Below are 15,402 nucleotides of genomic sequence, written 5' to 3' on the forward strand. Positions count from 1 at the left end.
GTTTAAAAGATCTGTGCTTTTAGGTGGGGCAATAGTAGCTTTACAGTTGCGAGTACATAAATAACAAAGTTAATTCTTCTATTATTATTTACTAATTATTGTATTTCTTTCTTTTTATCTTTAATGTTCAAAGTATTACATATGTCCAATTTTTCCCCACTTTGACCCCCCTTCCATTCCATCCCTGTCCCCTTAGACCTACCTATTGTCTATGTCCATGGATTATGCATAAAAGTTCTTTGGTTAACCACGTGCTGTGACCCTCCCACTTCTTTCTTCCCTCTGAGATTCCTCATTCTGTTCCATGCTCTCGTGTCTCTGGATCTATTTTGTTTATCAATTTATTTTGTTCGTTATATTCCACATATAAGTGGGATCATGTGACACTTATTTTTCTCTGACTGGCTTATTTCACTTAGCATAATACCCTACAGATCCCTCCATGCTGTCTCAAATGGTAAGAGATCTTCTTTTTTACACCTGCATACTATTCCATTCTGTAAATGTACCACAGTTCTTTTTTATCCATTCATCTACTGATGGGCACTTGGGCTGTTTCCAGATCTTAGCTATTGTAAATAATGCTACTTATATTCTTTCTGTTTGGTGTTCCAGGGTTCTTACAATATATTCCTAGAAATGGGATCAATGTGTCAAATGGCAGTTCCATTTTTAATTTTTTTAATTTAAATTATTTATTGTTTAAAGTATTACCTAAGTCTCCTTTTTCCCCCATTGACCTCTCCCCAGCCACTCTCACCCCCCAGCACATGCCCTCACCCCTCTACTGTATGAGTCCATTGGTTATGATCATATACATGCATATAAGTCCTTTGGTTGATCTCTTATCCCCCTCTCTCCCCTGCCTTCCCTCTTAGGTTGGATGGTCTGTTTGATGCTTCTATGTCCCTGGCTCTATTTTTGTTCATCAGTTTATGTTGTTCATTATATTCCACAATGAATGAGATGGTGTGATATTTACCTTTCTCTGATTGGCTTATTTCACTTAGTATAATGCTCTCCAGGTCCATCCATGCTGTTGCAAATGGTAAGAGTTCCTTCTTTTTTACCGCAGCATATTATTCCATTGTGTAGACATGCCACAATTTTTTAATCCACTCATCTGCTGATGGACACTTAGGCTGTTTCCAAATCTTAGCTATGGTGAATTGTGCCACTATGAACATAGGGGTGCATATATCCTTTCTGATTCATGTTTTTAGTTTCTTGGGATATATTCCTAGAAGTGGGATCACTGGGTCAAATGAGAGTTCCATTTTTAGTTTTTTGAGGAAACTCCATACTGTTCTCCACAGTGGCTGCACCAGTCTGCATTCCCACCAGCAGTGCACGAGGTTCCTTTTTCTCCGCACCCTCACCAGCACTTGTCCTTCATTGATTTGTTGATTCTGACAGGTGTGAGGTGATACCTCATTGTTGTTTTGATTTGCATCTCTCAGATGATTAGTGACTATGAGCATGTTTTCATATGTCTCTTGGCCTTTTGTATGTCCTCTTTTAAAAAGTTTCTATTTAGGTCCTTTGCTCATTTTTTTATTGGATTTTTTCTCTTCCTTTTGTTAAGTTGTGTGAGTTCCCCGTAAATGTTGGAGATTAAACCCTTATTGGAGATAAGATTGGCAAATATGTTCTCCCATGCAGTGGGCTTTCTTGTTGTTTTGCTGATGGTTACTTTTGCGTGCAGAAGCTTTTTATTTTGATGTAGTCCCATTTGTTTATTTCCCCTTTAGTTTCCATTGCCCTAGGGGCATTTTTCTTCTATTAATTCTGCACACACATTCTATACTAAGAAGAATAAGCCATGGCTAGTTTGGATCAGTGGATAGAGTGTCAGCCTGTGGACTGAAAGGTCCCAGGTTCGATTCCGGTCGGGTGCATATACTTGGTTGTGGGCACATCCCCAGTAGGAGGTGTACAGGAGGCAGCTGATCGATGTTTCTCTCTCATCGATGTTTCTAACTATCCCTCTCCCTTTCTCTGTGTTAAAATCAATAAAAATATATTCTTAGAAGAAGAAGAAGAATAAAACCACATAAATGTTAGTTATTTCTAGATACTCTGTCCTTCAAGCTTTTAAATTCTAATGTTACCCAAGGACTCTGATATGAGAATAAATGCATACATTTAAACCAAGAGTTATAAACATGGCTTATAGAATCTAGTTTCTAAGTAAACAGGAAATGAGTTCCAATGATTTTCAAATGTTTTCTATTTTATGGGAGAGTTTAAAAAGTGAGAGTAATTAAGAAAATTGCTTTTTACAAAATAATAGTAGTGCACTGATTATTTAGAAAAGAAAAAAATACCTAACTGAAATATAAATATAACTGGGATTTAAACCTGAGTCTTTATCCCTTTTGTCCTTTGTTTTCCATTCAGTTTGACAGGATGGAAATGGCATAGTATTGAAGCAGGTGAAATATTTCTTTGGACCAGTCCTCCACTTCTTTGTATTGTGAATCATAACCTTAAACCTACACTCTTCTACTACCCTTGGGGTTCCTGGAGCTTCTCACCAAGTCATTCAAACCATGTTCCTCTCCATCTGGCCATCTTCTTGGTCCAGCCCTTATGAGGTCCCTTCTATGATAGACTACTACTTCTGAGTCACCTACTCTTAGAAATAAAGTGAAACATATGCATAAGAATGTGACAACAATCGTATATAATAAAGATGTAATATACAAATTGCTCCTCACACCCTCACACAAGATTGCCACCCCTATGTGGTCAAAGATGGCTGCCACAAGATGGCTGGCAGGGGAGGGTAGTTATGGGCCATCAGGCCAGCAAGGGAGGGCAGTTAGGGGTGACCAGGCCAGCAGAGGAAGGAAGTTGGTGGGGACCAGGCCTGCAGGGGAGGACAGTTGGGAGGGACCAGGCCAGCAGGGAAGGGCAGATGGGGCGACCAAGTATGCAGGGGAGGGCAGTTGGGGGAGACCAGGCTGGCAAGGGAGGGCAGTTAGGGATGACAAGGCCTGCAGGGGAGAGCAGTTGGGGCAATCCGGCTGGCAGGGGAGCAGTTAGGCATCAATCAGGCTGGCAGGGGAGTGGTTATGGGGTGATCAGGCTGGCAGGCAGGCAAGCAGTTAGGAGCCAGCAGTCCCAGATTGTGAGAGGGATGTCCAACTGCCGGTTTAGGCCCAATCCCTAAACTGGCAGTTGGACATCCCCCAAGGGGTCCCAGATTGGAGAGGGTGCAGGCTGGGCTGAGGGACATCCTCCCCCAGTGCATGAATTTCATGCACCAGGCTTCTAGTCTATATATATAAAAGCCTAAGTGACTGTTTGATTGCTCAACCAGTAGCTATGATGTGCACTGACCACAAGGGGGCAGACACTCAATTCAGGAGCTGCCACCTAGTGGTCAGGGCACTCCCACAGCAGGAGCACCACTCAGCTGATCAACAGGCACCAGACACTGGGCTCATGGCTGGTGAGCACAGCTGTTGCAGCATGAGCCTCTACCGCAGCCACTCCCCTGTGCGACCCTCCCCTATCTGGACTGGGACCGGGATCTGGACCAGCATTGGGACTGACTGGGCATGAGCTTGTGGCCGCTTCTCGGTCATGGGTGCACAGGTATTGCCCTAGGACAGGCACACGAAGACCATAGTGGAGCGGCAGCAAGCCTATTGAGCAGTGGTGGTGGCAGGCACAGCGTGGCCGGGATGAGTGGAAGCAGCATGGCGCCCATCCTGGGCTCAGGCTCCTCCCCGGCCTCCTGTCACTTTGCACATTATTACATCCCTCAGGGGATGTAGGACTGCCGGTTTCATCCTATCCCTGAAGGCCAGGCCGAAATCAGTGCACCGGGCCTCTAGTATCTAATAATAGCTACAGTATTTTAACAGAGACTTTCTAGTGACAACCATTTAACCCAAAGTCTTTAGAAAATAGGGGAAATTTGATTTCATTTGGAGAGAAAAATAAAAACAGGAAAATCTTTCCTTAACATTCTCCCTACTGTACTATAGACATATGCAGATGTTACCTATCATGAGGGGCCTGGGCTGTTTTCAAAAAAATACAGAAGGTAGAAAAGTGAAAGACTGTTAAGCATCAAACTACCCAATTAAAACAGGGTAAGCTATTTAATTTCTTATTTACTTGTGCAGATACATTTTCCACCCCCCATTCCTCCCTTCCACTCTCTCTAAAAAACAATGGGGGAAAATATACTCAAGTGGGGATTAACAAAAACAAAACAAAACAAAAAAAGAATAATGGTATCTAAAGGCAAATATTGTCATCCTGGCCAGGCGGCTCAGTTGGTTGAAGTGCCAGGAATTATGCTAAAGGTGTAAGCAAAATGCCTTGTTTTCAATACACCATTATTGACTAAATAAGCAGTAAATATTTTCAACTTGTACTTTTTAACCTTTTCATAAAATTCAATGTGTGAGTAGAGATTATAGTGACATGTGATTATACTACTAGAATTCTGTAGTCTGTAAAAATCTTGGGAAATTGAAAATGCTAGTGAAATTTTCATTAATTTGAAAACTCCCTAGAAATAGTGCTTAATTTGTTTCTTTGCAATTATTTATCTTTAATGAAATTGAAATGAAACAAAAATTTATGATATCCTATTCCATTCAATTTACATTAGCCTTCCATTTTAATATGCCATAAGTTTTAGATATAACTTAATAAAAATGTAATTTAATAATAACTTTTGGGAAGGGGTAAAGAAGGATAAAAGAAACAAAACATTAAAAAAACACATATCAATTGCAATATGCTTCCTAATTTCAGAAATGTTACAATGATAAAACAACGTTCATCTTAGAGTAGGAAAATGTGGTATTTTAAAGGCCATATTTTGAACCTACTATTTCATTTCCATTCAGCAGGATCTTTTGTGCTATTACATTGAGTGTAGAGAATATAAATCTAAATGGCCCTGTTCCTTAAAAATCAATAGACATCTTTTGTCAGAGAAAAATATAGCAATATAGCAACCATCACTGCTTCAAAAACAAATCTTTCTGAAGCTATCTAGTATTACCAGAATTTATCAGCTTATTTTAATACCCAAGAAATCATACATACCTTCTCATATACTCTATTGATTCTGAATATGCATCAAATTCATAGATCATTGTTGTATCTGATGTTCTGGTCTAAATTTAAGAAGTTTTTCAAATAAATTGTAGCAATGTTATGTTTATCATCATATACCATAGCAAGTCTACTATGCCAACAGAGAAATTATAGAATATAATTCTATAAATATAGCTAATATATTAAAGACATGTTTTAAAAGAATTAATTCAATTTGATTCAAAATAACACAAAACATGGTATTCTAAGTAACTGGAACAAATAAAGAAATATGTGCTTTCAATCAAATAATTAGAGAATCTAGCCATGTTGAAATAATATATCACACCTGTTCATCAGACCCTTTCATATGAACTATTCTTTTATAGATTGAAATATATGAGAGAATTGTCTTCTTAACTCTGAAATTTGCTAATACCACAGTAATGAGTTACTGGACAAAGCCATCCTATATAATAAAAGCCTATGTGGTCGTGACACCCTCACGCTGTAACGACTGATCACCAGGAGGCTGCATGCAGAGCAGGCACAAGTGGGTGGGCGGGGCTGCGGATGTGGCTCTGTACACGTGGGTGGGCGGGGGTTTGATGCTGCATCCCTGTGGGCACTGGCAGGTCCTGCAGCCGCCACTGTGGGAGGGACTTACAGGTCCTGCAGCCACTGTGGCGGGAGGGAGGAGGGAAGCCTGGGTCCCGAGGGTCAGGGCAGAAGCGGTTAGGGGTGATCAGGCAGGCAGGCAGAGTGGTTAGGGGTGTTCAGGCAGGCAGGCAGACGAGCGGTTAGGAGCCAGCAGTCCTGGATTGCGAGAAGGATGTCCGACTGCCAGTTTAGACCCGATCCCTAAACTGGCAGTCAGACATGCCCCAAGGGGTCCCAGATTGCAAGAGGGTGCAGGCTGGGCTGAGGGACCGCCTGCCCCCGTGCACAAATTTCATGCACTGGGCTGCTAGTGAAAAATAAAAGCCCACAAATCAATATTAAACTATATATGGGCTGACTAGACTTCCTAGGTGATGGGCTTATGGTAAAGCACAATAAATATTTGTAGTGAATGAAAGAATTAGTGAGTGACTCACTCCACATCCCAATATCCTCAAGAGACAAGTTCCCAAGAGATAAGGCTGGGTAGCATCAGTAAGTGGAAATGAGTCTTTACTCCCAAAAAGAAACACATTTAATAGAACTTATGAGAGACCAGTCCATGTCCTAAGCACTTAACACATGTGCAAGCATTTAATCCTCACAGCTGAGGATTATTGAGGATTATATGCAAGCATTTAATCCTCAATACTATTATTATGCCCACTTAACAGATGAAGAGATTGAAGTATCAGGTTAAGCAGCTTAACTAATTTATGGTTTATTAAACTGTGACCTCCTTGAAAACTGTCAAGCTAATAAGCAGTTGAGTCAGGATGCAAAGCCAAGAAGTTAGCCCTGAGAATGAGTGCTCTTAACCACTCCCCTCTCCTGCATACCTAAGAATCATGGACACCACAGACTTTATCCATATAATTAACACATTATTTCAGACTCATAGAACTCCTCCAGGTTCCCTACATATTAACCAAGGTCAGGGGGCAGGGCTGACCATATGGGTGTTGCTGGAGCTCTGGAAAGAAATGTGACCCAAAACTCCTGCTACTGCAAATTTGCCTTAACTGTGTTTAAAATTAAACTGTCCTTGAAATTCCACTCAACATTATAATGATATTTGCTGTTACAACTGAAAATGAAGTTCCCATGAAGAATTCATATCTCTTGAGCATCCTTCTTATTACAGTCTGAATTTTTATCCTGCCTTTTGAAGGCTGTATGGCTCTTCACTCTTAATTACAAAACAACTCTCACTCTTGACTGTGACCTCCTTGAAAACTGAGATCCTCTGTCTTGATTCTCACTCTATCCCCAGTGAGTAAAATACTGGAGATTCAACAAGTATTTGTTAAATGGGTGAGTATATATCCAACAATGTTTGCTGAATTAATCATATAAAACATGTAAAATTATTTAAGACAACTAATCAATTGTCTTTTATTTTCTATTCTGAGGACAAAATAAATACATTCAATACCATATTATCCCCAGTATTTTATTGATCAATTTACTGCTTGCAGAACCAAATTATTTGATCCCTAAATATGGTAAATCATTGCCTGAATTTTCTGAGATAAGTTGATTTTTATTAATGTATAGTTAACATACATTATTATCGCTTTAGGTGTACATTGTAGTGATTTGACATTTATATATCTTGCTATGTGAACACTACACAAGTCTAGTAACCATCTGTCACCAGGCAAAGTTATCACACTATTATTAACTATAATCCCCTTTACCTCTTTCACCCATCCCTTCACTTCCCTCCCTTCTGGCAACCATAAATTTGTTCTTTGTTTCTCTGAGTCTGTTTTACTTTTGTTTCTTTCTTTGTTTTGATTTTTTTAAGTTCCATATATAAGTGAAGTCATGCAGTATTTCTTTTCTCTGTCTGACTTATTTCACTTAGCATAATACCTTCTGGATCCATTCACGTTGTGGCAAATGGCAAAATTTCATTCTTTTTTATGAAAAGAGTAATATTCCATTGTATATATGCACCACATCTTCTTTATCCATTCATCTATTGATGGATACCGAGACGGCTTTCATATCCTGGCTATTGTAAACAATGCTGCAATAAACATAGAGGTACACATATCTTTTCAAACTAGTGTTTTGTTTTCTACAGATAAATGCTGGGTCATATATTAGATTTATTTTTAGGGTGTTGTTGTTTTTTTCAGGAATCTCCATACTGTTTTTCATAATGAATGCATCATTTTGCAGTGCCACCAACAGTACATGAGTGTGCCCTTTTCTCCACATTGCCAACATTTGTCATATGTTGGTTTTTTGGCAATAACCATTCTACCTATTGTGAAGTGGTATCTTACTGAACTTAGAATTGCATTTCCCTAATGATTAATGATGTTGAGTATCTTTTCCTAGGACTGTTGGCCATTTGTGTGTGTTCTTTGGAGAAATGTCTCTTCATGTCCTCTGACCATGTACTGATTTGATTATTATACTTTTCTTATTGAGTTGTGTCAGTTCCCTATATATTTTGGATATCAACCCCTTATCATTTATCATTTGTGAATATCTTCTCGCATTTAGTAGGTTATCTCTTCATTTTGTTAATGGTTTTCGTCATTGCGCAGAAGTTTTTTGGTTGATATAGTCCCATATGTTTACTTTTCTTTTGTATCCCTTGCTTGAGGAGACATTTCCAAAAATATATTAACTAAGACTAACAATGGTGTCAAATAGTTTGCTATCAATGTCTTCCAGGACTTTTATGGTTTGAGGTCTTACATTTAAGTCTTTAATCCATTTTGAGTTTTTCTTGTAGATTGCGTTAAGAGAGTGTTCCAATTTCAATTTTTGTGTGTATTTGTCCAGTTTTCTCAGTACTACTTGGTGAAGGGATTGTCTTTTGTCCAATTGATATTCTTGCCTCCTTTTTCTTAGGTTAATTGACCATATAAGCAAGGGTTTATTTCCAGGCTCTCTGTTCTACTCCAAATTGATTTTTATTTAATATCATTCTGTTCAATATTATTTTTGCCTAAAAGCATAACTGAATATGATTTAATTTTATGTATTTAAAGGCTTGCCCTTTAAATCCACAAATAAAAATAAAATTAGTTCAAAATTTAATCCACATAATTTGATTGAATAAGCACTAGTCTTTCATTTCAGAACATAATAATGATTGCAATAATGATATATAGCAATGCAACATAATATATTGAATAATGTTAAGTATAATTCTTCCAACAGCACTGGGAGACAATGAGAATAGTCCAGAGAGAAGAGAAAACTGGTGTAAGGTTAAAATGTGAATGAGTGTAGACCAGGACAAGAATACATGGTTCTTCTAAGTTGGCATCTAGTAGCTTTCTATTATGCTAGTCTTCATTTAAAATACCTAAAATAGATAACCTATGAAAGAAGAGGAAGATTTACCAACTACTAACACAAATACCCAGAAAAAGAAAACATGACTTGCCAGGGCTAACCAGATGAACAGATTACTCCGACACCGTTTCACTATGGGGGAGAGGGCTAAGGAGCAGCACGCTGAAGGAGCCAGGCCATTTCCATTGCCCGCCTTGTTAGGTCTTTATTGGAATTTTTATCTTTAGATACAATCAGAAGGGTGAGTAATCTTGGGAGGACACGTGTGTTTACATTGTCCTCTAGGCAAGGACATCCAGGGTTTAAGCATAGGGATTCCAGTAAACACCTGGAGGTTAGTACATGCACAGACTTGTTTGGAAAGGTCAAGGAATAATTAGGGGCCCCGCCTTCGACACTCCCCTAAGTCTTCCCTAAGTCAGACAATTTGCATATTACCTCTTTATTATATAGGAGGATAGTAAGTAAAAGAAAGTCAAAGTGGAAATTACATGTGTATTGTGAGTATAATTATGTTCTTTTAATAAGTATCTACTTATTAAAAGGGAGAGAATGTAAACTAGAAAGCAAAATAGTGATAAGATTACATTTCTAGAATTGAACAGAATTTTTCTCCCACTGAAGTTTCCAGATATTCTATAATGTAGTTATAACACTTCTGTAAAGAAATATTATTTTTAAAATAGAAAAAAAATGTAAATTCTAAGGACTTTCTTAGTGTCATTTCCTAATTTATTTGTTTTTCATTTCATCTGGTGTCTCGCCAATATACAAATGATTTCCTATGTTTACCATTACACGATGTACACCAAGAGCTCCAGATGGCTTCTTACAAAAAAGTATCTTGTTTCTATCAAACACGCTCCATAAAATACTTCAAAGTTAAATTATGTGAATATATTTTGACAGGAGACCAAACACTTTAGAATATATAAATCTTTTATTTGCTTTCAAGGCTCTATAACACTATTCAAAAGGTGAAAAAATTCTGTTGAGTATGCAACAGGGATTAACCCGGGAATTGGGGAGCCTGAGTTTTTACTTATTTAAGTTATAGTGGACATACAATACAATATTAGTTTCTGGTGTACAACAGTGATTAGACATTTATATATTTTACAAAGTGATCATCACAATAAGTCCAGTATCCATCTGATACCATACATAACAATGATATTGACTATGTTCCCTATGCTGTACTTTGCATCCCCGTGACTATTTTTTTTTTCTTTTTTCTTTTTGTGAGTTTTAATCTCTGTTCTGCTCAAAATTGCTCTGCAACTTAGGAAATTTTCCAACCTATCTGAAGTTTAGTCAGCTTCTGTAAAACCTAAAGATTATCATCAGGCTGTCTCATAGCACAATGCTGGTAGGCAGACAAAGTTAGAGTGCATTACTGTCATTTTAACACTATTGAGTGTGGATCAAAATTCCAAGGCAACTGAAACTATAATTCTAGAAAGTTTCTGATTAGCAGCAATTCCACATCTGAATAAAAATCTGAGTTCAAGAGAAAAACAAATTTAGCAATAAAGTGATAAGAAGAAAGAAAATGCCACAAAGTATTCAAAAAAAGGCATGTAATTCTTCAGAAACATTAGCTATTATTAACCAAAAAGGTGTACATTAATTACCTATTAGTAGACTATGTTGGGCCATATAATCCTTCTCTAAGGATTTGCAAATCCTATATAATAAAGAGGTGATATGCAAATTGACCATCACTACAACACACAAGATGGCCACCCCTATGTGGTTAAAGATGGCCTCCACAAGATGGCCGGCAGGGGAAGGCAGTTGTGGGCAATCAGGCCAGCAGGGGAGGACAGTTGGGGGTGACCAGGCCTGCAGGGGAGGGCAGTTGGGGGCAACCAGGCCTGCAGGGGAGGGCAGTTGTCGGGGACCAGGCCTTCAGGGGAGGACAATTAGGGGCAACTAGGCCAACAGCGGAGGGCAGTTAGGGGTGACCAGGCTGGCAGGGGAAGGCAGTTAGGGACGACCAGGTTGGCAAGGGAGGGAAGTTAGTGGTGATGGGGTCAGCAGGGGAGAGCATTTGGAGGTGACCAGGCCTGCAGGGGATGGCAGTTAGGGGTGACCAGGTTGGCAGGGGAGTGGTTAGGGGGTGATCAGGCTGGAAGGCAGAAGCAGTTAAGGACAATCAGGCAGGCAGGCAGGTGAGTGTTTTGGAGCCATCAGTCCTAGATTTTGAGAGGGATGTCCAACTGCTGGCAGGGATTAGGCCTAAACAAGCAGTAGGACATCCCTCAAGGGGTCCCAGATTGGAGAGGGTGCAGGCTGGGCTGAGGGACACACACCCCCCATGCAAGAATTTTGTGCACAGGCCTCTAGTTATAAATAATCAAATATTGTTGCCACTGTAACAAGATTAAGAACCAAACTTATTTTGGAAATCAGGCAAACATCTAATACACTCCTTCATACATTTACTACACTGATGCCCTTAATGGAGGTTTAAGTTGGTGTGCTCCATCTTTTCCAGCAATATATTTGCAGGTAGCCTTTTGACTCATGGATGCTGGTACTGTTTGCAAAGCTCTTTGGCCTGTTTTAGGTGCTCAGATTATATTTCTGGAATAGAATTGAACTTATCACACATATCTTTGATTGTCACTTACTGTATAGGTTTGTTCAAGGAAAGTGACCCACTTTTCACAGGGGCCAAGTGTCCAGGAGAATTGCTGTGCCTGCTTGCAGACAATTATCGAAATGTCTAAAACATTTCAAGTGGTATATAAATTATAAAGCAAGAAATATACAAGCAATGACATTTATATAAAACAAAAAGGAAGTACGGTAAACATTTTTCATTGATTTTTATGAATCAAAAATCCCTCAAGGTAAGTATAACCCATATACTTATAATATAAAAATATATTTTTCTCCACTTCTTAGATACCTAAGAAAGAACTTAAAAGCAAAGACATTACACATCTAAAAAGACTGATTTGCATTGCCCTTGTGCACCATTAAGCAACTTGAATTACTTTGTCAGCCAGCCAATATTTCAAACACCTGTCGCTTTCTTGGTGTTCATCCAAATATGTGTGGGTGACGTGTTTTTTTGTTTGCTTGTTTCTGTGGGGTGTTTTTTTCATGTAATGTTACTGCATGGTCATGGAAGCTTTTGAACATTAAGTTCTTCCACCTATGGACTTGAGGGGATTAATACATGATAGACATTTCTGCAATGTTTTATGAAAAATAATATCTTCTATAGAGGTGGGATTTATGTGATTACAATAAAAAGCTAGAATTTGTTGAGCACTTATCATGTGCCCAGAACTGACTTTCACAGAATTATTTCATTTACCCCTCACAACAGATAAGGAAATTGACACTGAAAGAAGTTAGATAACTTAACCAAGACCATGACCTAGTTGGAAAGTAAGCCAAGATACAAACCCACATCAGATTTAAGCACCTGTCTCTTAGCCTTCACCATGCTGTAGAGCAATTCATTATATCTTGCAGCAAATGCAGGGTTTCAAGAATGCTATGTATACTGAGAGAGATGTGAGTAGTATATTTTTTTAAATATATTTTTTTATTTATTTCAGAGAGGAAGGAAGAGGGAGAGAGAGAAGAAAACATCAATGACAAGAGAGAATCATTGATCGGCTGTCTCCTGCACGCCCCCTATCAGGGATCAAGCCCGCAACCCAGACATGTGCCTTTGACTGGAATTGAACCGTGACCTATCCACTGAGCCTAACAGACAGGGCAGTAGTATATTCTTGATTGCCACTTAGTACATAGGTTTGTGCAAACAAAGCTACCCATTATTTTTTTGTTGTTTGTTGTTTTTAAAACTTTATTGTTGAAAGAAGTACATATATCCTATTTTCCCCCATTGACCCTTTCTAGACTGCCCCCCGCCTACCCAGGTTTTCACCACCCTGCTGTCTGTATTCATCAGTTATGTATATAACTGATCTCTTCCCACCTCTCCACCCACTGCACCCCCTTCCCTCTGAGATTTGACAGTCTGTTTCATGCTTCTATGTTTCTAGATCTATTTTGTTCATCATTTTATTTTATTCATTAGATTCCACATATGAGTGAGATCATGCGATTGTTTTTCTCTGATTGGCTTATTTAGCTTAGCATAATTCTCTCCAGGTTCATTCATGCTGCATCCCAAAGGTAAGAGATCCTTCTTTTTTACAGCTGCATAGTTTTCCATGGTGTAAATGTACCACAACTTTTATATCCACAGCTACTGATGTGCAATTGGGCTGTTTCCAGATATTAGCTATTGTAATTAGTGCTGCTATGAATATAGGGGTGCACACATTCTTTCTGACTGATGTTTCAGGTTTCTTACTATGTATTCCTAGAAGTGGGATCACTGGGTCACATGGGGGATGTGGGACTGCCGGTTTAGGCCTGATCCCTCTCACAATCCGGGACTGCTGGCTCCTAACTGCTCACCTGCCTGCCTGCCCGATCGCCCCTAACCACTCTGCCTGCCGGCCTGCTCGCCCCCAACTGCCCCCCCTGCCAGTCTGATCGCCCCCGACTGCCCTCCCCAGCTGGCCTATGGCCCCCAACTGCTCTCTCTGACCGGTCTACCTGGCAGACAACAATCCTGATGCTTTTCACAGGAAATGTTATGTGGGTACCTTTCTCAGTTCTGATGCTCTGGGATGAGAAGCCCAGCTTGGGGTTTAGACCCCAAAGGTCTCAGTGGAAACCCCACACAGCTGAGATATCCCTCTGGATCTTCAACTGCTGTCTGTGGCCCAGATGACCAGCTCTCTCTTGCCTCCACACTTCCTACCAGTTTCTATATGGTCTCCACTTTCCATCTTTGGTTATCCAGGTTCTCTCCAGCTGGTCTTCAATTGATTATTCAGTATGGTTTTGCTGTATTTTACTTGTAATTCCAGTTTGTTCTTGGGAGAGTGTCAGTGTAGCTTCCACATACTCTGCCACTATTTTGGAACCCCTCTATCCAGTTTTTATATAAAAATATCTTATTTCACCAATTATTAGATACCTAGGTAAGAACTTAAAGCTAAGAATATTACATATCTAAATAAACTGGTTTGCATTGCCCTATTGCACCATTAAGCAACTCAAATTACTTTGTCAGCCAGCCAATATTTCAAACACCTGTCACTTTCTTGGTGTTTATCCAAATATTTGTGTGTATGGTATTTTTTTGTGGGTTTTTTTTTTTTTTCATGTAATGTCGCTGCATGACCATGGAAGCTATTGAACATTAAGTTCTTCTACCTTTGGACTTTAGGGAATTAACATATGATAGACATTTCTATAATGTTTTGTATGAGAAAAAAATATCTTCCATAGAGGTGGGAATTGTGGGATTAGAACAGTGATGGCGAACCTATGACACGCGTGTCAGCACTGACACGCATAGCCATTTCTGATGACACGCGGCCGCATGCCGAGGATGAAACATTTGCTGCTCCTGAGGATGAAACATTTGCGACTAGAGTCTTGGAGTTAGTTTTTTCCTCAAAGTGACACACTACCCGAGTTATGCTCAGTTTTTTGGCGAAGTTTGACACACCAAGCTCAAAAGGTTGCCCATCACTGGATTAGAATAAAAAGCTAGAATTTGTTGAGCACTTATCATGTGCCCAGAACTGACTTTCACAGATTATTTCATTTTAGCCCTCATAGCAGATAAGGAAATTGACACTGAGAGAAGTTAGATAACTTAACCAAGGCCATGACCTAGTTGGAAAGTAAGCCAAGATAGAAACCTACAACTGATTTAAGCACCTGCCTCTTAGGATTCACCATGCTATAGTGAAATAGCAGTTCATTATATCTTGCAGCAAATGCAGTGCTTGAAGAACAGAGTGTATATGGACACAGACTTGGATAGCATACTCTTTGATTGCCACCTCATACATAGGCTTGTGCAAAGAAAGCTACCCATTTTTGACAGGGTCCAAGGCTCCAGGAGAATTGCTGTGCCTTCTTGCAGACAATGTCTAAAACATTTCAAGTGGTAAATAAATTTTAAAGCAAGAAATATACAAACAATGACATTCACATAAAACAAAAAAGAAATACAGTAAATATTTCTTTCATGGATTTTTAGGAATCAAAAATCCCTCAAGGTGAGTATAACCTATACAGTTATGATATAAAAATATATTTTTCTCCACTTCTTATATACCTAAGAAAGAACTTAAAGGCAAATACATTACTTATATAAAGGAACTTGTTTGCATTGCCCTAGTGCAGTGGTCGGCAAACTGCGGCTCGCGAGCCACATGCGGCTCTTTGGCCCCTTGTGTGTGGCTCTTCCACAAAATACCACGTGCAGGCGCGCACTTGCAGTGCGATTGAAAC

The sequence above is a fragment of the Cnephaeus nilssonii genome, assembly GCF_951640355.1.
Source record: "Cnephaeus nilssonii genome assembly, chromosome: 1".
In the NCBI taxonomy this organism is placed as follows: Eukaryota; Metazoa; Chordata; class Mammalia; order Chiroptera; family Vespertilionidae; genus Cnephaeus; species Cnephaeus nilssonii.